Below are 23,052 nucleotides of genomic sequence, written 5' to 3'. Positions count from 1 at the left end.
ACTATAGATGAGTCTATAGTCTGGACTATAGATGAGTCTATAGTCTGGACTATAGATGAGTCTATAGTCTGGACTATAGATGAGTCTATAGTCTGGACTATAGATGAGTCTATAGTCTGGACTATAGATGAGTCTTTAGTCTGTACTATAGATGAGTCTATAGTCTGGACTATAGAATACTCTATAGTCTGGACTATAGAATACTCTATAGTTTGGACTATAGAATACTCTATAGTCTGGACTATAGAATACTCTATAGTCTGAATAAAGAAAAGTTTGAAGAATTTATAAATATTACAGAACTAATTTCTAATTATTTCTATGGTCTCACTGTAATTTTGCCTGTTGCTAATTCCTTTAATATGGGTTAATTTCAAATTATTCCTCTACTGATTTAAAGCCGTACAATGACATGGTATTAAAAATATTTCTGTAAATCATTGCACTCACACTTTGTCTGCTAAAAGTTTTTTTTTTTTTGTTTTTGTTAATTTCCTCTTCATATCCATTTATAGAACAGTTATACTGTACGACTTCTAATCTAATTAATTAAATACACTGTTGGCTTGAGTAGTGAGATGAAAAATTACTAAATATGTGAAAATTGTTATAAATGTATAGAAGTCAACATAAAGTGCTTTATCGTGCTTTCAACATAATGCTTACAAATAAGCGGTTTGAAGTGATGGCTCATGCACTCAAAGAAAATATTTTAAAATTCGTTCTTAAATCAAGTACGAAGTGGAATTAAAAAGAGAACATAATGGTTGATGCTGTGTATTTGAAGAGAGTGAAAATTTGATGCAAAATAGTCTATTAAGAGAATATTTTTAATAAAATTTAAGAAAAAATCCCTGTTAATCCTCGTTGCTAATAGATGATCATTGTTTAACATATGTACATTTGGTTCATCAAACAAATTGCTTTAATTAATTTCAAAAAGTACTTAATCATTGAATTTATTGTATTTTAGAGAGTTTAATATTTCACTACAATTAATTATACATATATATGTGTACATGTATGTGTTTTCACATTAATTTAAGTTTTTGTCCAATTTTCTTTATGCGAACATAAATTATAATTAAATAATGTAGAAAATTGTACTAAAATTAATTACAATGTATGTTGATATATGTAAATTAACTTAATCAATTATGTGTAAATATATTTGTATTTTTCCTTAATTGTTTTTATAAAATAGGAGCCTAATTAGCCGAGAATTTCTTTCAACATAGAATTTTAGAAGAAACTTTTTAGTAATAAAATTTTCATTTCACATAAAGCTTTTTAGATGATAATTGTCTATTAAAACATTTAAGTTTAATTGATATTTGTGACTTTTATTTTTCAAATAATATTTAAACTGATATCAAGTACCTATTGAACTGTTAACAAATACATAGTACTTCTAGCAAAGGGTTTCAAATTTGAGTTTAATTAATTTTCAGCACTTTGGTTTCTATGACAAATAACCCGCCAGTTGTAGTTGTGAAAATTGAACACAATTTGTTAAACTATTTTAGAATAATGTTTTTTCAAAAGAATTTTCTTTTCATGGAACATTTTCGATAAATTTTCTTTTATTTTGTAGTATTGACTGAAGATCAGTTCATAGTCTTAACTTTAGTTTTGATTATAGATCAGTCTATAGTATTTACTGTAGATCACTATATAATCTCGACTATAGATCAGCTTATAGTCTCGACTACTGATCTGTTTAAAGTATTTACTATATATGAGTTTATAGTCTTGACTATAGATCAGTCTATAGATTTAATACAACATTTTCGATAAATTTTCATTTAATCTGTAGTATCGACTTAAGATCAGTACATAGTCTTAACTTTAGATTTGATTATAGATTAGTCTATAGTTTTTACTGTAGATCACTTTATAATCTCCACTATAGATCAGCTCATAGTCTTGGCTACAGATTTTTCATTATATGAGTTTATAGTCTTGACTATAGACCAGTCTATAGATTTAACTACTATATAGATCAATCTATAGACTTCATTATAAAATTGATCTCTTAATAGTTATGGTTTTAGATTAGTCTATAGTCTTTAATTTTACTATATATTTTTAAGTCTGAAATACTGACTATGGATCTGTCTTTAGTTCTGACTGAAAGTAGGTCAGAACAGTCAATAGTCTTGATCATTGATCAGTCTATAATTTTGTTGATAGATCACTCTCAAATCTTGATCATAGTTCAATTATAGTCCAGACTATAGATCGGTCTATGATTTTGTCTATAGATCCTTATGAGGTCTTTGCTATAGACAAGTCTAATGTTAATTACTTTTCTTTATGAATCCTATTTTTTCTGTAAATATTCTTTCAATTTCTTTTTATAGAAAATTTTTGATTAAATTTTCTTTTTATAGAAAATTTTTGACCAAATTTTTATTTTATAGAAAATTTTCGACCAAATTTTCTTTTTATAGAAAATTTTTGATTAAATTTTCTTTTTATAGAAAGTTTACGACCAAATTTTCTTTTTATAGAAAATTTTTAACCAAATTTTCTTTTTATAGAAAAAATTTTTGACCAAATTTTCTTTTTATAGAAAATTTTTGACAAAATTTTCTTTTTATAAAAAATTTTTGACCAAATTTTCCTTTTATAGAAAATTTTTGACCAAATTTTCTTTTTATAGAAAATTTTCGATTAAATTTTCTTTTTATAGAAAATTTTCGATTAAATTTTCTTTTTATAGAAAATTTTCGATCAAATTTTCTTTTTATAGAAAATTTTTGATAAAATTTTCTTTTTATATAAATTTTCGATCAAATTTTCTTTTTATAGAAAATTTTTGATCAAATTTTGTTTTTATAGAAAATTTTTTACCAAATTTTGTTTTTATAGAAAATTTTTTACCAAATTTTCTTTTTATAGAAAAAATTTTTGACCAAATTTTATTTTTATAGAAAAATTTTGATTAAATTTCCTTTTTATAGAAAATTTTCGATCAAATTTTCTTTTTATAGAAAATTTTCGATTAAATTTTCTTTTTATAGAAAATTTTCGATTAAATTTTCTTTTTATAGAAAATTTTCGATTAAATTTTCTTTTTATAGAAAATTTTCGATTAAATTTTCTTTTTATAGAAAATTTTTGACCAAATTTTCTTTTTATAGAAAATTTTTCACCAAATTTTCTTTTTATAGAAAATTTTTCACCAAATTTTCTTTTTATTGGAAATTTTTTGACCAAATTTTCTTTTTATTGGAAATTTTTTGACCAAATTTTCTTTTTATAGAAAATTTTCGACCAAATTTTCTTTTTATAGAAATTTTTCGACCAAATTTTCTTTTTATAGAAAATTTTCGACCAAATTTTCTTTTTATAGAAAATTTTTGATCAAATTTTCTTTTTATAGAAAATTTTTGATAAAATTTTCTTTTTATATAAATTTTCGATCAAATTTTCTTTTTATAGAAAATTTTCGATCAAATTTTCTTTTAATAGAAAATTTTCGATCAAATTTTCTTTTAATAGAAAATTTTCGATCAAATTTTCTTTTAATAGAAAATTTTCGATAATATTTTCTTTTTATAGAAAATTTTCGATAATATTTTCTTTTTATAGAAAATTTTCGATCAAATTTTCTTTTAATAGAAAATTTTCGATAAAATTTTCTTTTTATAGAAAATTTTTAATCAAATTTTCTTTTTATAGAAAATTTTTGATCAAATTTTATTTTTATAGAAAATTTTCGATCAAATTTTCTTTTTATAGAAAATGTTCTATCCAAATTTTATTTTTATAGAAAATTTTCGATAAAATTTTCTTTTTATGGAAAATTTTCGATTAAATTTTCTTTTTATAGAAAAGTGTTTTTGCGTACTTTCAAAAACTATCGGGTTTTTAAATCCGTCATTGTAATGTGTGTTCGAGTTGTGGGGCAGAATACTTATGGGTTTTTCTATGAACATACCACAATTGAAATGGATTTTATTTGTACCAAAAAAGGAATTTGTTTTTATCCCTTTTGTGGCTAAAATCAAGGAAGCAATTTAGGAAAATTTGCATTGACATATGACGTATAGTAACAATCAATAGCTTTAAAGGAATGAAATTGTTTGGAATTTTTTTCAAATTATAAATTAATTTAAAGTTGGACATTATTGCAACTTTTAAAAGTTGTATTGATAAAAGTTTTCATTATTTTTTGTTTATATTGCAATTAAAACAGTTCAGGACTGAATTCGTTCTTTTATTTTAATATATTTCCTTAATATTATATGTCCTGTGTTTGTTGATTGCAGTAGTCATGGTAAAAGACTTTAGGTGTTTTTTGGTTAAAAAGGTTTTTATTACCATTATATATATTCGTAAAAAGTTCTATTAAATAAAACAATTTGACATTTACAATCCATTAAGTTCTTGAAGTTTTTCTCAAATACATATGTATACATATATGTTTATATGTACAAATGCAAAATTGCATTTGTGAGAATGTAAATAGTTAAAATAGTGAATTTATAGTTAAATTTGATGACAAATTATAATGAATAAAACTTTTACGAAAATAAAATCGGTGAGATCGGATATTATGTTGACCTATCATTAATTTGTAGTCATGACTAAATATAAGTATTTTGTCTAAACTAGAGATCAGTCTACAGTCTAATGTATTAATAGATAAAACTATAAGTTTACCTATGGATCTGTCAATAGCCTTTATATATTCTAGACTAATCTATAATCTATATGGAGCATAGCGAGACTTGACATACATCAGATCAGTACATAGTTTGGACTATAGATCAATCTATAGACTAGACTATAGATAGGTATATAGTCTTGAGTATAGATCAGTCTATTCTCTTGAGTATTGATCATTCTATAGTCTGTGCTAAGATCATTCTGTAGTCTTGACTATCTTTAGTTTTTACTATAGATCAGATCAGTTTATAGTCTGCACTATAGATCAGTCTACAGTCTACACTATAGATCAGTCTACAGTCTACACTATAGATCAGCCTATAGCTTGGACTATTAGTCTATAGTCTTGACTATAGAGTCTTGACTATTGATCAGTTTTAAGTCTTGACTATAAATCATTCTGTAGTCTTAAGTACAGACCAGTCTAAAGTTTTGAGTATAGATCAGTCTATTTTCTTGACTATTTATCATTTTATAGTCTGTGCTATAGATCATATTCTTGACTTTATATTAGTCTTTATTATTGATCGGATCAGTCTGGACAATAGATCAGTATATAGTATTGGCCTTAAATTAGTCTATAGTCTTAGCTATAGATCAGTCTATAGTCTTAGCTATAGATCAGCCTATAGTCATGATTATAGATCAGTCTAGAGTCTCATCTTTATATCAGTCTTCAGTCTTGGCTATAGGTCAGTCGTAAGTCTTGACTATAAATCTGTCTATAGGCTTAGTTTAGTTCAGTTATAGCCAATAAAAATACAAAAATTATGAGTGTAGATCGACAGATCTTGTCTGAGTCTTGAGTATAGATTAGTCTTGATTATAGATCAGTCTATAGTTTTTACTATAGCTCAGTCTATGACTTGGTCTTGATTTTAGATCAGTCTATAGACTTGACTATTGACCATTCTACAGTCTTGACTATAAATCAGTCTATAGTCTTGAGTATAGATCGGTCTATTCTCTTGACTATTGATCATTCTGTAGTCTGGACTATTGGTCTTTCTATAGGCTTGACTTTATACCAGTTTTTAGTGTTGATTATAAATCGGATCAATAGATATAGATCATTTTTGGTCTGGACTGTAGATCAATCTATAGCCTTGACAATAGATCAGTATATAGTCTTTACTATAGGCAAGACTATAGACCAGACTATAGTCTTGACTAGAGATCAGTCTATAGTCTTAACTATTGAGTGTTGACTATTAATCAGTCTTAAGTATTGACTATAAATTAGTCTATAGGCTTAACTTATTCCAGTTTATAAGCTAGTAAAAAGGTCGGTGTCTTGAATATAGATTTAATCTGGACTAGAGAAGATTATATAGTTTCTACTATACTTTGTAGTCTTGAGTATAGATCAGTCTATAGCTATGACTGCAGATCAGTCTTTAGTCGTGACTATATCTCAGTCACTATAGATTACTATATACTCTTGACTATACATCTGTGTATCATTGAAATCTTACTCTTCACAATTTATCAGTTTATAGTATCCAATGCATATCAGTCGCGATTATAGACCATAGATCAAATAATTGTCCTGACTATAGATTTGGCTATAAATCAGACTATTTGAATTACTATAGATAAGTCTGTGGTCATTAACTATAGATCAGTATTATGATATTTATAGAATAATGTACTTTAGATCAGTCTAGAATTTTGAACATAAAATGCTTTTGACTCTTTTTAATTTTATTTTTATATATAAATTTTTTACGATTTATTCTTACTTTAAATGTAAAATTTGTTTAAATATTTTTATAAAATATTTTATTGTCTAAAAACTAATAAACTTACCAGTTGATTTTATTTTTAATTATTATAAATCCTGATAATGAGCTTTTGGTAATTTATGATGAATATTATATACTTTTAAACCTGCAAAAAAATAAAAATAATTTGAATTTAAATTACTTAAATTAATTATTTATATTAAATTAACAAATATAATAAAGTGATTTAAATAAAATTTGAAATAATCTAAAATAAATGCGGTTAAAAGCAAAATGTAAATGCAACAAAATACATATGTAGTTTTCTAAGGTTGATGACTTTTAAAATAATTTCATTTAACACTCTTACTTATGCTAAAAATTTTATAATATTTATTTTTTAATTTAAAACTTAAAAAAATCCAAAAAAAAACTCTTTTTTAAATTCAACGCACAAAAATACACAATAAAAGTAGAATCGTCATGCTATTGTCTAAACCAACGTAATCATTAAGAATGACAACAACAAAAATCCATAAACACGTACTCCTCACTATTATAGACAAATATGTTCGTTCTTAACCAACATATGTATGCCCTCACAACAATGTTCCAATGTCCAGTGGCATGAATACAAAATCCACAACAATACTCTATAGTAAAATAACCAAAATCAACAAAACAACGATCATTGACTTAGGTTAGTTTACATTTGAAACCTCACATATTGGTCGAATGATGGGTTTGCAGGGGGGTGGGGGGATCTTAAAGTAAATAGCTAGATATACACAATACTACTTGTTATCTGTATACAATTCAACACACACACAGAAATACAAAAACTATACAAACACTTGTATGAGTATTGTGGGCTAATCCCACAACCAATACACAATTTTAACACACAAACTTAGAGCCGGGCCGTAATCATGACGAGTTTGTTGGTATGTGCAAAAATATTTGTATTAACAAATAAACAAAAACAAAAAAGAGTATCAAAAAATCCGGTTGTAATTTATTTTTTCTTTTTGTTTAGAATACTAGTGTGACAACAAAGAATTCAAATAAAATTACTAAGAAAAACCAATAACAATAGAAATATATTCGGCTGTAGGGACTCCAATAGGGCAAAGAAAACACAATAAAGAGTAGGATTTGACAAAAAAATATATCAAAAAATAAAACCCAAAATTGTATGTTGTACAAAAAGACTATAGCCTGATATATAATCAAGACTAAAGACTGATCTATAGTCAAGACTATAGACTGATCTATAGTCAAGACTATAGACTGATCTATAGTCAAGACTATAGACTGATCTATAGTCAAGACTATAGACTGATCTATAGTCAAGACTATAGACTGATCTATAGTCTAGACTATAGACTGATCTATGGTCAAGACTATAGATCTATATCTATATTCAAGACTGATCTATAATCAAGACTAAAGACTGATCTATAATCAAGACTATAGACTGATCTATAGTCAATACTATAAAATGTTCTATATACTAATCTATAGTCAAAACTATAGACTAATCTATAGTCAAGGCTATATACTGATCTATAGTCAATACTATAGACTGCTCTATAGTCTAGACTATAGCCTGCTCTCTAGTCAATACTATAGACTGCTCTCTAGTCAAGACTATAGACTGCTCTCTAGTCAAGACTATACACTGTTCTAAATTCAAAACTATAGACTGCTCTATAGTCAAGACTATAGACTGCTCTATAGTCAAGACTATATACTGCTCTATGGTCAAGACTATAGACTGCTCTATGGTCAAGACTATAGACTGCTCTATAGTCAAGACTATAGACTGCTCTATAGTCAAGACTATAGACTGCTCTATAGTCAAGACTATAGACTGCTCTATAGTCAAGACTATAGACTGCTCTATAGTCAAGACTATAGACTGCTCTATAGTCAAGACTATAGACTGCTCTATAGTCAAGACTATAGACTGCTCTATAGTCAAGACTATGGACTGCTCTATAGTCAAGACTATAGACTGCTCTATAGTCAAGACTATAGACTGCTCTATAGTCAAGACTATAGGCTGCTCTATAGTCAAGACTATAGACTACTCTATAGTCAAGACTAAAGACTGCTCTATAGTCAAAACTATAGACTGATCTATAATCAAGACTATGGATTGATTATAGTCAAGACTATAGATTAACTATAGTCAAGACTATAGATATATAGTCAAGGCTATAGACTGATCTATAGTAAATACTATAGATGATATATATTCAAGAATATAGATTGATCTATAGTCAACACTATAAACTTATCTATAGTCAGCACTATAAACTGATCTATAGTCAAGACTATAGATCTATATCTATATTCAAGACTGATCTATAATCAAGACTATAGACTGATCTATAGTCAAGACTATAGACTGATATATAGTAAAGACTATAGACTGATCTATAGTCAACAGACTATAGACTGATCTATAGCCAAGACTATATACTGATCTATAGCCAAGACTATAGACTGATCTATATTTAAAATTATAGACTGATCTAGGGTCAATCTATAATTTATAAATCTGTTGTCTTGGCTATAGATCAGTCTATTATCTTCGCTATAGATCAATCTTTAGTCTTTACTATAAATGAATAAAAATCTTGGTTATCGATTAGTTTATAATCTTGACTAAAAAACAGTTCATAAATCAGATTACAGATCTATATACAGCTTTCTTTGCAAACTTAAATTATCCGATAAGCGATTGCGATAGTCGACCATGTCTGACTATAAATTCCAAATCCAATTAATGTTTTTTCATCCCTTTCAAATGCGGTGTAACAAAAAAAAAAAACACAAAATTACCCGAAGAAGTCTTAACTCAATTTTAAGACATCACGACTTTACTACATTTTTACTGCCACACTTCTTCATTTACTTCTTTTGCTACTTTATATCTATACAATTTCTTATTGTTTATTACTTTTTCGTAACAATGTTGCATAGTTGTTGCTGCAGTTGCAAGAAAAAAGAAAGAAAAGAAAATAAATTGTGTTTTCATTAAAAAAATCCTGTTAAACCAGTTTCATGGGAGACAATAACAATTTCTTGTGTTTGGTTTGTTTTTCTTTAATTTTGATTTTGTTTAACATTTGATACTTATTTACACGACTGGTCAGGTGGTCATAAATATACAACATACAACACAAGTATGTATGTATATGGCATGAAGTATATATGTACCTGCAATAAATATATCCTTTGTACATATATTGATACTTATATGTATGCGTGCATACTGCAGCTGCAACAACGTACATTTATTTAATCGTTATTTGTTGTTTCTATTTATCTACGTGTCTTATGTTTACTCAATGGCATGTGTTTGTTTTGTACTTATTTATTTCTCCATGTGTGTTCTGCTCCCAACTATAGCAACAGTTGCACTTGCGCATGTCATGTTTAGATACAAATGTATCTATACCGTGCTGTGTTGCATTGCTGCTGTTGTACAGGTGTCATTATCTCTTTCATATTTTTGTTTCCAATTCGATTATTTTTACCTTATTTCCAGCCGTACGTATAGAGATCTATTAAATATTTATGCAATTATTACAATTTTGTTTTCTTGTATTTTTATACATTTTTTTTCAGTCTCCCATGTGTATTATTTTTTAAGTTCTATGAAAAATTATTTAAAATAATCAAGTATTATTTTTGTTGTTTAATTTATTATATGAAAATTGTAATCATCTGTATAAAACCAGACCAGGGACGATTAACAATAAAATACGTCAGTATGTATAAATATAGAGAATACTCTGTATAAATCTATATGATTTATGATTTCTTTTTTTTTTTTCTTTTTACATATTTAAAGATTTGTTTTATCTTTTTAGCAGACAGGTAATACAAACTCAAAGTACAATCAGAAAAGAAAATATAAAATGTAAATTTCTAGATTGTAATTTAAAATGAATGAAGAAACTAAAGAATATTTAAGATATGTACCCTATATTGATTAAAAGAAAACTATTGACTAATCTGTAGAATAAGAGTGCAGTCAAGACTATAGACTGATATTTAGTCAAATATATAGACTGATCTATAGTCAAGACTATAGGCTGATCAATAAACAAGACTTTAGACTATATACAAGACTATAGACTGACTATAGACTACAGACTGATCTATAGTCAGGACTTTAGACTGATCTATAGTCAAGACTATAGACTAATCTATAGCCAAAACTATAGACTGATCTTTGACTATAGGCTGATCAATAGTTAAGGCTTTAGAGTAATCTATAGTCAAGACTTTAGACTGATCTATAGTCAAGACTTTAGACTGATCTATAGTCAAGACTATAGACTAATCTATAGCCAAAACTATAAACTGATCTTTGTCTATAGGCTGATCAATAGTTAAGGCTTTAGACTAATCTATAGTCAAGGCTGTAGACTGATCTATAGTCAAGACTATAGACTGATCTATAGTCAAGACTTTAGACTGATCTATAGTCAAGACTTTAGACTGATCTATAGTCAAGACTATAGACTAATCTATAGCCAAAACTATAGACTGATCTTTGACTATAGGCTGATCAATAGTTAAGGCTTTAGACTAATCTATAGTCAAGGCTGTAGACTGATCTATAGTCAAGACTATAGACTGATCTATAGTCAAGACTATAGGTTGAGCTGTAGTCAAGACTATAGGTTGATATACAGTCAAAACTATAGGCTGATCTATAGTCAAGACTATTGGTTGATCTATAGTCAAGACTATAGGCTGATCTATAGTCAAGACTATAGGCTGATCTATAGTCAACTATAGACTGATCTATAGTCAAGACTATAGATTGATCTATAGTCAAGACTATAGACTGATCAATAGTCAAGACTATAGACTGATCTATACTCAAGACTATAGACTGATCTATAGTCAAAACTATAGACTAATCTATAGTCAAAACTATAGACTAATCTATAGTCAAAACTATAGACTGGTCTATAATAAAAACTATAGAATAACCTATGTAAAAGACTATAGACAGATCTATAGTGAAGACAGTAGACTGATCTGTAGTCAAGACTATAGACGGATCTATTGTCAAGACTATAGACTGATCTGTAGTCAAAACTATAGACTAATCTAAAGTCAGTAGACTGATCTATAGTCAAGACTATAGATTGATCTATAGTCAAGACTAGAGACTGATCTACAGTCAAGACAATAGACTAATCTATAGTAAAGACAATAGACTGATCTGTAGTCAAGAAAATAAACTTATCTATAGTCAAGTTTATAGAATGGTGTATGGTCAAGGCCATAGGCTGATCTATAGTCAACAATATAGATTGAGCTATAGTCAAGACTATAGACTGATCTATAGTTAAGACTATAGACTGATCTATAGTCAAGATCGTAGACTGATCTATAGTCAAGACTATAGACTGATCTATAGTCAAGACTATAGACTGACCTATAGTATAGATTGCCGTCTGTTCTACAGTCAGGACTAAAGATAAATTTATAGTCGATACTATAGATTGATTTTTGATATAACATGTTAATTGAAATATAGCAAAGACTGTATGATGTTTTGTCAAGTTTATTTTGTAGACAAAAGTAAAAACTTTGGACTGATATGAAGAGAACACTATAGACTGATTATGACTGATCTAGAGTAAAGACTATTGTGTAGTATAGCGGATTGATCTAAATAATTTAACAGTTTTTAAACTTTTCATTTTCTCTAATAATAATTGTACCATTTCATATATTTTTTTCATAGAATTCATATTTCTTAAAACAAAAACGATTGAATAATTTTCTCACCATATATTTTTGAGCATATAACGTGATGTCTGTTTAATTTATAATAAACATTTTACCAGATAACTTGTTATAAACATTTTCTTTCAGTTGTAATTTATATTTTGAGTTAGTTCTATAATTAAATTATACTTTTATGTATATATATTTTTTTCCATAAAAAATTGTCTTCAGCTTAATTTACATTTACAACTAAATTGTACAATATGAATAATAAAGCAATTGCCAAGCATTTCAGTTTTAATAATGTTTTCATTTTCATACTATACATATACTCTTTTCAAAGACACTACACCGGGTAACAAAACGTTTTTTTTTCGAAAATGATGTTGGAATTCCATAAAAGATTGTACGTGTTATTTATGTGTAAAAAATCTATTAATTTGAATTCAAATTTTGCACCCTGTATTTTAACTTAAAATTTGAATTATTTTACTTTTATTTTTTACTTCAGTCCTACGTTTCCTTCTTAAAGAAATCACAGAATCTTTGTTGCCACGTGTTATAATTATTGAAGGTAAAAAGCAACAATAGTTTAAGTACTAGACTATAATTTGACTTTTGTTTTTGCTGGCAAATACAATGTTAACTTATTTATGTAAGTAAGAATGTATGGAAATGAGTAATACCGGTTATAGCTACTTCAGGCTATAATATTATAATCATGGCAATCTAGTACTCTTGACTCTTTGTCTCTAAAGAAAAGAGAAAAAGTTATTAAAAAAAGTTAAAGATAAAGATAGCTTTATATTTCTTCTTCAGTATTTAGATGACAGGTATATTAAGTTTATCACTTCTTTTGTAATACATTGGAAAATATGTTTTGCCTTTTTAAAAAACTTCACAGTTTAGAAGGATATTTAGATAATGCTATGTCTAATGCATGGTCTATAGTCAAGACTGTAGAATGACTGTAGAATAGAATAAAAGGGTCTACAGTCGAGACTAAAAGAATTATCTATAGTCAAGACTATAGAATGATCTACAGTCAAGACTACAGAATGATCTATAGTCAAGACTATAGAATGATCTATAATCAAGACTAAAGAATGATCTATAGTCAAGAATGATCTATAGTCAAGACTATAGAATGATCTATAGTCAAGACTATAGAATGACCTATAGTCAAGACTATAGAATGATCTATAGTCAAGACTATAGAATGATCTATAGTCAAGGCTATAGAATGATCTATAGTCAAGACTATAGAATGATCTATAGTTAAGACTATAGAATGATCTATAGTCAAGACTACAGAATTATCTATAGTCAAAACTATAGAATTATCTATAGTCAAGGCTATAGAATTATCTATAGTCAAGACTATAGAATTATCTATAGTCAAGACTATAGAATTATCTATAGTCAAGACTATAGAATGATCTATAGTCAAGACTATAGAATAATCTTTAGTCAAGAATATAGAATGATCTATAGTCAAGACTATAGAATGATCTCTAGTCAAGACTATAGAATGATTTATAGTCAAGACTATAGAAAAATCTATAGTCAAGACAACAGAATGATCTTTAGTCAAGACTATAGAATGATCTATAGACAAGACTATAGAATGATCTATAGTCAAGACTATAGAATGATCTATAGTCAAGACTATAGAATAATCTATAGTCAAGACTATAGAATAATCTATAGTAAAGACTATAGAATAATCTATAGTCAAGACTATAGAAAAATCTATAGTCACGACTATAGAATTATCTATAGTCAAGACCACAGAATTATCTATATTCAAGACTATAGATTAATCTATAGTCAACACCATAGAATAATCTATAGTCAAGACTATAGAATAATCTATAGTCTAGACTATAGAATAATCTATATTCAAGACTATAGACTAATCTATAGTCAAGACTAAAGAACGATCTATAGTCAAGACTATAAAATGATCTATAATCAAGACTATAGAATGATCTATAGTCAAGACTATAGAATAATTTGTTGTTAAGACTATACTTTTTCAATGTTATTATTCTAGAAAAAGGGTATATTAAAACTAACTTTGTCAAATATATACTCATTTATTTTTAAACTCATGTCTACTATAGTTTCAACATTTAAATTAAAATGTAGTAACAGGGAATAAGATAAAAACTAGACTATAAAATTACAACATAAAACTTTATGTAAAATAGAAACACAATAAAGGTAAAGAATATAGAAATTACAATAAGAAAAATAAATTTTGGTTTGTATTAAGTTAAAACATAAATCGTTTCTTAAACATGCAAAAAATATTTATAATAATTTCTTTAAATTTAAGAAATTTTTAAAAGAAAATTCACTTTTATTTGTTAGTTTTCGTTATTTAAATACAAAAATATGCTGTAATATTTAATATATGCAAATATATGCGTTTGATTCACACTAAATATATCAAGATGTTTAAAATTTTATAAAATTGATTTTGTGTTAAGAATTTAATCTCAAAAGATCAATAATCTTTTGATCTTTTGCTTTTTATCATAATAATGATGTTTTTTTTTTAATCTTTAGTAGTTTTTGGTCTGTTTTATTTTATTCTTATATTTTTTTTACAATTTAATAGATTTGTTGCGAAAAAAAAACCTGTTCTTTGTTTATTATGTTTACAAAAGACAAATTTTAGTGGAAATAACTATTTTTAGCAAAATTTTGTTTAAATTTATTAACTCTTATCAAGTGATTTGTAAGATTATGTTTATGCTTTTGCATTTTTATACCCTACACCAAAGTAGAAGGAAGGGTATTATGCGTTTGTGCTGATGTTTTTAACACTCAAAAGTATTGATTTTACACACCTTAAATCGGCTCAGAAACACTTTTTGAGTCTGTTAAGCTATATCCGTTCATCTGTCTGGTTGTCTGTCTGTCTGTCTGTCTGTCTGTCTGTCTGTCTGTCTGTCTGCCTTTCTCTCTATCTTTCTGTCTGTATCTCGGTCTATGTGTCTATGTAAACCTTTACGCACGCAACAGATTATTATAATCACTGGTGTGGGGTAACATATGGTTGGTCATGTCTGACTATACATTCTTACTTCTTTATATGTAAGCACTTATTTAAGTGGTTATTTGTAAATACTTGCCTCCATTGTTGTTACTTTCCGTATAGTCCTGTTGTGACACAGATAAAAGGTTAGGTTATTGAGGCAGTCGGATAATGACCAACTCACTTGGCTCCAAATGGTCCCAAAGATAACAGTTTAGGATTGATTTCCATTCTTTTATGAATCCTTTATTAAGTTTTCCAAGGTTAACAAATAAACCATGAAGCATTGGTTTTGTATATGTGATCTTGCGATATATTTGTGTATAAACCAGGAAGTTATAGGGACAACTTCATGTAGCATATTTGACGGTCCTCTTAAGGTTATCTTTGTTAACTTATAAGTTGTAATTATAGAGCCTAACAGTCATAATCTTATATATGTATTAATATTGCTCGATGTCCATTTCTAAGCTTCAACGAACTGTTGAACTTCTTTAAAGAACTTCTACGTAAACGTTGCAAAATATTTCTCTCATTGAAGGTAATATTAGGTTAGATGTGCCCGATTGCCTACGAGACTAGGGTACTTTGAAATACTGATCTGAGAGAGAATCCTAGTTGAGTTGAACATTACATCAAATAACATCCGTTCCTACACGGATAGCTCTATAATGTTCGATAAAGTGCCCCTGGGGGCCTATATTGATGTGCCTGATCGCATACCAAACTAGGGAACTTTGATATGTTGATGCTAGAGAGAATCTTGATTGAATTTAACATTAGATCAAATACCATTCGTTTCTATACGAATTCTCTAAATTAAGAAACAAAGTGCCCCTGGGGGTCTTTATTGAAAACCCCATAAACATAAATATATTAACGTTTACCTAATCATAACACAGGCCTTCAGACAGAAGTCCCAGCAATAACGGAATGTGCAAATTGGATTAGAATAAATATGATGCCTACTTGTCTTAACATACTAACCAACTGTCAGAAGGAAATTTGGACGATATCAGGTGATAAATTTTGTAGAGGACTTTCTATAGGAGCTAGGGTTAAATTAGGCCTTATAATTATAAAGTTCATGAGGGTCATCAAGGCTAGTATAGGACTTGATTTTACAGCTTTTGGTTGAGATGCGAGTATATTAAACATGATAGGTTTTGTCTATGGTATTATAAAAGATCATGTGCAAATTTCATTGAATTAACTCTGAAATTGCGACCTGAAGTTTGATTACGTGTGTAATAAGCCCTATTCGGGGGTTCAGTTGTATGGGGGCTAAATGAAATAATGGACCGATCTTAACCATTTTGAATAGGCTTCGTCCCTGGGATAATAGAAGAATGTGTATCAAAATTTCATTGAATTATCTTTAAAATTGCGACCTGTAGTTTGATTACAAGGTTCTGCATGGACGGACGGACAGACAGATGGACGGACGGACAGACAGATGGACGGACGAACGGACGTGCAGATGGACGGACATAGTTAAAGTGACTCAGAAAATGATTCTGAGTTTGATTACAAGGTTTACAAGCCATATTCGGGGGTTCAGTTGTATGGGCGCTAGAAGAAATAATAGACCGATCTTAAACATTTTCAATAGACTTCGTTCCTAGGACAATTGAAGAATATGTATCAAAATTTTATTGAATTATCTTTAAAATTGCGATCTTTAGTTTGATTACAAGGTTTCGCATGGACGGACGGACAGAGAGATGGACGGACGAACGGACGAACGGACGTGCAGATGGACGGACATATATATACTTTATATACTTTAGAATGGGTATAGGATCAATACTATTGTGCGTTATAAACATCAGCACAAACCCAATATAAACTCCCCACTTAAGTGATGTAGGGTACAAAAAAAAATATATATTTAAAACTTACCACAACATTGATTTAATGCGGCTAATCCTTAAAAAGAGTATTGTTTGTTGTATTTTATTTCCTTTTTTTTGAACAGCAATAAGTATTTATTATAAATTTATATATATTTTTTTTAATTATTTTTTATATAAACTTTTCTATATGCAAATATACACATAACTTATGCATAATAATTTGATCAGATTTTCATTAAATTTAACATTTTCATATAAAAGATTTTTTTGCTTTTGCATATTGGTATTTATTTAAAGCCGGAGCAATTATAATTTATCCTGTTTTATTTGCATTGTTAAGGGCAGAAATTTAAATATATATTTTTTCCTTTTAAGCTTTTTTTTTGAACAAATGAACACTTTTAGTTTGTATAAGTAGAACTTTAAAGGTAAAAAATTTTTTTTAAATTTTTTTAAATTTTTTCAACACTTTTAGCTTTATTTTCACTTTAGATTTTCAGAGTATATTTTATAATTTTCTTGTTAATAATTTAATTTTTCAGCACAATTTCCTTTCACAAACTTTATATTTATTTTTTTCTTTTTGTATTTGTTTCTATTTAATGGCAGTTAACTGGAAATCTTTTTTAAAACCATAAACTGTAAAGGCTATAAAATGACAGAAGTTATAGAAATAAAAAAAAATCAAGATAATCTTGTTAGGTTTTTTTTTGGAATAGTTGAATTCTAAATACATAGTTGCTGCAGTTTGTGGCAGCCGCAGTATTAACATTTAACATTTAAGCTTTATGTATTTAAAGAAAATTTGCAGAAAAACTGGTTGCAACTTCTATTAACTTCAAGCAAGTCTTGTTGTATACTTTACTTAAAGCCAAATGTGGTTTCAAAAAAAAAATTTCAACATTATGTACAGCAAGAAGCCCACAAAATCCACCAGCAGCCAACAGGCTTTTTTCTTTTGATTGCCTCACACAAAATTTGAAGTTAAAGTAGTTTTTTTTTTCTGTGGTAAACTAAATTGGCTAAAAAATAAATTTAGAAATAACAAGGTTCGCTAAGCGATGAAATGTCAGCAGGACTTGTAAGCTAAGCTACTGACTTGTCACTAGTTTGTAAGACAACAACTTTTCTTCATTAACTATACAACAAGCGACTATTGTGCGACTAAAATGCTTTAAAGTTTTAAGTGAAAAGAGTTTCACAGCACCGACCCCCTTTAGTGTCGGGGCCGAGACAACAGATATTGTATTATTTCTCTCATAATGTTTACAATGAAGTTGTGTACACATGTTAGCTGTTATACATGGGGGCAGCAAAATAGTTGCAGTTTCTGAAGAATTTAAAATTTCTTTATAAAATAGCACACAATAGGCCCGATAGAGGCCTAGGTTTATTTTTTCGGATTTGATATGTATACATCCTACTTTCAAACTAGCTAACTAACTAACTTTACATTTTAAGAAAAAATCATTTAGAGAAAGTAATAGAAACTTCAACGTGGTGAAAAGAGAATGTTCAAGATATTCCAGAACCATATTAGGCGAACTCCTCGTTATAGATTGGAATATGAACTTTGTTAACTCGTTAACAAATAAGGCCTACTTGTTCTCCGAGTATGGCTAATAATACAGGACAAGAAATTTGCAACCCTAAGAAAAAAACTATTCTATTCTAAAGAATGCATTGCGTTCAAAACGTATCCAGCATTAGAACTCCTTCTACAAAGCAGGTTTTCATGAAAACATAGCAATCGTTTAGAGAGTAGACCCTTTATTTAATGCAACCGCTGTTATACCTTCGATCTTCTACATAGAGATATGCAAAAAAGAAATTTTGTTTGCAGAGTCCTGCAGATAACTCACTTATAACATTCTTATATTTCGAGATATGTGAAAATGAACTTCAGTTCAAAACTGCAGATAACTCATTTTATATGGTCACCTGAAAAACCAATCAGTCCACTTTAAATAAAGAGATTAATCTCTGCTATAACTTCCTTATGACTTCAAGATATGTAAAGATGAAGTTCTGATGCCAAATTTGGATTCAGTGCAGTTCAATCATACATGACATAACAAATTTTGTTCGTCCCATCAGTCGACGTTAAAGTAAAGTAAATATATAAAGTCTTTATCATCTCTATACTTGCAGATATATGAAGAAGCAATTCTGATAACAGGATCAGATCAAACGTCTTTCAAGGCTTTAGAAAAGTCAGATTTCAGTGCAGTTCAATCCTGCATGACATAACAAATTTGGTTCTATCATCAGTCCCATCAGTCGACTTTAAAGTAAAGATATAAAGTCGGTTATATCTTCTGCATACTTCGAGATTTTTTAGATTTTGTTAGATCATCAGAACGACCCATCAGTCGACTTTAAGAAATCGGTTATATCTTCTTTATACTTCGAGCTTATTTCAAGGCTTTAGAAAAGTTCGTTTTCAGTGCAGTTCAATCCTGTATGACATAACAAATTTTGTTAGATCATCAGAAAGTCCCAGAAAGGCGACTTTAAAGTAAAGATATAAAGTCGGTTATATTTTCAGATATATGAAGAAGCAATTCTGATAAAAGAATCAGATCAAGCGTCTTTCGAAGGCTTTAGAAAAGCCTTCGACTGTGTTGTACAGTATGAAGACCGCTACGTTTATATGGAACTTTGTTGCGTTTTAGAACCAGCAGTGCCTACATAAGCCACCAATAAAGACTGATTCCATTTCATTTGAAACGTGTGATTTTGATTCAGCAAAAGTGGGAAATCCTCAAGAATATTGAGTATAAAGACATGTTCGTTTAAGGTTCTATACCATAAGCCTTGACAATTAGTCCCATTGCAGAGTTGAAGGCAACATGTCGAATTCCGAATTCTAGGAAATGTTAGCTCACAGTTTGTAAGTCTCCCAAGTTGCTCAAACTATTATTGATTTTAAGTCGCATTGCAGAGTTGAAGGCAACTTCTCGAATTTCGAATTCTAAGAATTGTGAACTAAAGCTTGTAAGTCCCCTAAGTTGCTCAATGTAACCTATTATCGATTAAGCGAAAGGTTCAAATGTGGTAAATCCTCAAGACTATTGAGTACCGAAACATGTTCGTTTGAAGTTCTACACCATAAGCCGTTGATATTTATACCCATTGCAGAGTTGAAGGCAACATCTCGAATTTCGAATTCTAGGAAATGTAAACTGAAGCTTGTAAGTCCCCCAAGTTGCTCAATGAAAGCTATTATTGTTTTATTAATACCAAGTCGATTGTGAGCCGATGTTTGAAGGAAGTTTTTGGCTTAAGGATCTGGAATTCCAGTGACGGATAATGTCCATCCGAAAACTCTTATCAAAGACCGTGGAGAAAGCTTTATTGATATTGAACTTTTAGAGAAACTATTGTTCTCGCGGGTGCCGTTTTAGATCAAACAGTTTAAATCTTATATGAACCTTCATTGAGGATTGATTCCATGTCATTTTGATTGTATGATTTCGTTTCCGAGATTCGTTCATACATGTGTGCATGGACTCAATATCATTCAATCGAAGAATTCATAGATCGAAGAATTCATAGATCGAAGAATTCATACATCGAAGAATTCATACATGTGTCCATGAACTCAATACCAACCAATTTAAAGTTGAGACCCAACTTTAAATTGAGAATGGGCTCAAAAGCCAACTTCGATCGAAAAATTAATTTTAGAACCCAGTATTTTCTAGTCCACAACTGGTACTGAAGATTTTATTCTTTATGAAATGATATCTGGGAATTTAGTTTTGGATTCCCTTGACTCGATTTCCCGGAAATTTAAGTTTCAGAAATTGATCAATGAAACCTATAATTATTTCATTTATACCAAGTCCACTTAGGTCCGCTATTTATAGAAAGTGTTTGGCTGACAAACTACAATTCCATTAATTGACAAATTCTCTCCCGATCTAGGAGCTTAAGAATTCCAAAGCAAAGATATCTAATATATCACTATAATGGAACTCATCGGTTTTCAACAATTTTTGGTTTAAAGTCAATTGTTTCCATTCACACGAACACCTAATTATTTGAACACAAATCAAACAAAAACAAAACCAACAAATACAACAACTTTCTGTTGTCAAAGAAAATGTTGTTTGTTAAGTGTGGCCAAAATAAAAAAAGCAGAAAAAACCGGTAACTGAATTTGCCACTCTGGTCTGACGCCGTTTATACAAGTACATATTTTTGTTTGTCTGTCTGTACGTCTGCTAAACTTATTGCAACATAGAAAATCCAAAAGACAGACTGTATTAAAAACATCACCCATAGATTTGAGTATATAACTCACACACATAGAAACACTTATACATGTACATATGTATGTATACATACATAAAACTTTATTACAATTCCTTAATTCCTCTTTTTTATGTTTATTTTTTTTATTACTTTATGTTGTTTATATTCCTTTTTTTTTTGTTGTGTTATATTTCTTTAACAACTTTATACCAACACTAACAATATAATAATTTATGGCCAAAAGTAAACACAACAACAAGTTTTATTTATTATATATATATATAGAAATACCGGTTATTATTATGTGTTTTTTTTCTAATTAAACCATCAATTAAACGTTTACGTTTTTATATATTCCGTTACGACACGTCTTAACCGCGCGAAGAGCTCAATGAAACTAAATGTTTGTCTGCAAGCCCAACATAAAACCACCACCATAAACATGTTTCTAATAATAATGTTTATGTTGACGAAACAATTGTTGCTAGTGATATGTTGCTAAACATGTTGCCGAGGTTATTATGTGGGTATTTGTGTGGAGAGTAAATAAAACAAGTTAAAATTTTGAAAACAATAATAAACATATAAATGATTTGCAGATCATACTTGTCTGTTATCGAACATGTTGTGTTATGTTTTTTAATGAAATTGTTGAAAGAGTTGATATAGTATGCTTACTTAGTTACTATAAGTATGTAACTAAGTAAGCAAGGGATTTCTGACTGGATTTTGTTATATTATCGAGATCACTTAAGACTCTAATTAGATCCCCCAACTCACTCTTGATTAAACTTTAAAAATCTTGAATAAAGAACTTTGTTTTCTTAATATTTATGAATATTTCCATCATAATGCGAAATATTTCGTGTCTTAAATTTTTATAAATTTTAAACAAATAAAACATTATAAATATTTATAACATTATAATTAAATAAATATAAAACTTAAGTAAAAATATTAAATAATTTACAAATTACTTTCATAACATGAAAATTCGTGTGAATGATAATTTTAAATCTTTTAAAAATTATAATAATGTAAATAAACATTTTTTACCATATTCCATAAATTTCACAATTTTCATTATAAAAATATTTTGTTAAAAAAATTTCTAAATTACAGTCGCCTATTTCATATATATTACGAAACATTTTGTACAATGTATGACACTTTTGTTTATATTAGGTTTGGATTATTATCAGTGTTCGATTGCAAAGAAATTTGCCCTGCGTTGTATCCACAGATCTACCAAAGAGGGGGCCAGAGAATTCTAAGGCCAAACAACTTAGGATTGCTTAGGATTAGTTAGTTAGTTAGTTGGTTAGTTAGTTTCTTAGTTAGTTAGTTAGTTATGTTTTTAGTTAGTTAATTAGTTATTTAGTTAGTTAATTAGTTGTTTAGTTAGTTAGTTACTTATATAGTTAGTTATTTAGTTAGTAAGTTAGTTAGTTAGTTAGTTAGTTAGTTAGTTAGTAAGTTAGTTAGTTAGTAAGTTAGTTAGTTAGTTAGTTAGTTAGTTAGTTTCTTAGTTAGTAAGTTAGTTAGTTAGTTAGTTAGTTAGTTAATTAGTTAGTAAGATAGTAAGTTAGTAAGTTAATAAGTTAGTAAGTTAGTGGGTTAGTAAGTTAGTATGTTAGTAAGTTAGTAAGTTAGTAAGTTAGTAAGTTAGTAAGTTAGTAAGTTAGTAAGTTAGTAAGTTAGTAAGTTAGTAAGTTAGTAAGTT

General features: G+C 28.4%; 1 protein-coding gene across 5 annotated transcripts in view; it reads right to left on the bottom strand.

The window, feature by feature from the left end:
• Positions 1-21,715, bottom strand: part of LOC111676033 (protocadherin-like wing polarity protein stan) — a 113,130-nt gene extending 91,415 nt beyond the window's left edge. Inside the window, exons 1-3 of one of the 5 annotated variants that reach the window (XM_046955414.1) lie at positions 21,337-21,715; positions 17,116-17,717; positions 6,487-6,567 (exon numbers count right to left, since the gene is read on the bottom strand). The gene's annotated coding sequence lies outside the window, so the exon portion shown is untranslated. Of the gene's footprint in view, positions 1-6,486; positions 6,568-17,115; positions 18,507-21,336 lie in introns of those variants that run through there. The other 4 variants (XM_046955413.1, XM_046955415.1, XM_046955416.1 and 1 more) reach the window with 4 other exon arrangements.
• Positions 21,716-23,052: the final 1,337 nt, after the last annotated feature.

Source organism: Lucilia cuprina, chromosome 6 (assembly GCF_022045245.1).
Source record: "Lucilia cuprina isolate Lc7/37 chromosome 6, ASM2204524v1, whole genome shotgun sequence".
Classification (NCBI taxonomy): Eukaryota; Metazoa; Arthropoda; class Insecta; order Diptera; family Calliphoridae; genus Lucilia; species Lucilia cuprina.
Note: the sequence above shows the minus strand (reverse complement) of the source record. Positions and strands in the feature narration are given on the sequence as shown.